The sequence below is a fragment of the Montipora capricornis genome, chromosome 2, assembly GCF_036669925.1.
Source record: "Montipora capricornis isolate CH-2021 chromosome 2, ASM3666992v2, whole genome shotgun sequence".
Classification (NCBI taxonomy): Eukaryota; Metazoa; Cnidaria; class Anthozoa; order Scleractinia; family Acroporidae; genus Montipora; species Montipora capricornis.
In genome coordinates, this window is record NC_090884.1 from 49,414,509 (window position 1) to 49,416,522 (window position 2,014).

Sequence of the window (2,014 nt, forward strand, 5' to 3'; positions counted from 1 at the left end):
TCAAGTTACCGATGATATAGCCATCAAGCACAGGAACCGTTGTAGACACTTTCTGGACCTGGTGAAGCAGTTAAGGAAGCGATGGAGAGAAGACATTCTGTCAACTCTTAACACGCGAAAGAAATGGAGAGAGGCGAAAGACAATCTTAAAGTTGGGGATGTAGTGCTCGTTGTTGATCAGAATGCCCCACGCTGCTTAGGCCAGAAACTTATCCGCCCGATAACGAGACTGTGCCCGTTGAACGTTGCTGATCAGGCAGAATACGTGACCTAGAGAGAAGAACTGAGGATCCGGAGCCGCTCTTCGGGGGAAAGGATGGACACGGGATCAACCTGAACTTGTTTGTTTGTAAGCGCCAGGCACTATCCCCGTGTGGGGACTGGATCTAGTTGAATAAAAAGAGATTGCGTTTGCACATGCAAGGACTGTAGATTTGAGTTTTGAACCGGGCTTTCGAACAGAATTTCTCGCGCCCTAGAATATCCAAGGCGTTTAGAGAGACCTTCGCCAAGGGTTTCCCATACCTCACAACAGTAATTTAAGTGGGGTTGCACTATGGCATTACGTATAGCGACCAGAGTTTCTCTGTCCACAAACTCTCTTATTCTCCTGATTGCTCCTATACCGGACTTAAGATTTTTGGCTATGCTATCGACATGCTTATCCCAAGACAGAAATTGGTCAATTTCAACACCGAGAACCTTACTATGGGTAAAGAATGAATGAAGGGGTAGTTTCTAAAGAAACTGTTTAGCTTTTAGAATCTCTGTACGGTGGCCAATTTACATTATCAACTCCGTTGATAAAACCAAATTTTTGTATCTTACTATGGGTAACTTGTTTTAAGGAATTGTGACCGATCCCTATACTAATCAACCAAGGTTAATTGAATAGGAAATTGATTGGTGTTTTATCAATAATAAGCATTGAGCTTAGGTATTTTCAGGGGGGTAACTCAAACTTATCCAAAATTTAAATCAACAACTTAAATTTGTGTATCTGCAGACAAAACATCTCTATCATATCATGATGATACTGTTTCTTAAGGTGGCTCAAACCGGTTTCAAAAATTGGTAGGAGATCTGTTATTAGAAAGATTAACTCTACAACACTGTTTCACATAGTGGTAATGTTATGGTAACATATGAAACACCAATAATTGCTAAACAAGATGCACATATTAATATGACGTAATAAATTACCATGGCAACAAAGTAACCATTTATAAATGCTCTATATTTTGCGTTTAAGCGCTTATATCTCAAAAACGAACAAGGTGATCCCCATTTTTTATTGCTAAAAAGTGATTTGCAGGCTAAGAAAAAACTCTCTCTGCAAAGTTTTAAAAAAAAATTCTCGAGTGGATTCAGAGCCACCTTAATATTTTTCAATTGTGAAGATTTCTATGAATCTGCGGCAGATAATTTTTTTAAACTTTGCAGAAATTTTTAACCTAGCATGCTACTCACTCTCCAGCAATAAAAAAATGGGCGTCACCTAGTTCGTTTTTGAGATATATGCGTTTAAAGACAAAATATAGGCTGGTTTTAGATGGATCTTTTGTTGCCATGGTAACCTGTTACGTCACATTTATGAGTGCATCTTGTCAAGCATCTATTGGTGTTTCATATGACATCACAACATTACCATTGAGTGAAAAACTTTGGTAGATTAAATCCTTCCAAATAGTACAGTTTTGAAAGTGTTAAAACTAGTTTGAGCCTCCTTAAAGTGCCCCTGTGACCAAAAAAACCAAATCATACTTTTCTTTGGATTTCAAAACTATGTTAACAAAACACTACGTGACCCACGTTTTAAGCCTTGATTACAAAAAGACACTTCTGTATTTTAACTGTAATTTTCCTATTTAATGGTCCGCCATTACTAACATTATGTTCTTGAGAGAGCTGGATCGAGGAGAAAATGACGTCAAAGGCTCACTAGTTTAAGGATGCAATACGTGTGTACGCCACAGAATCAATATGCAGCACGGGAGTTTTGGGCTTTCAGACT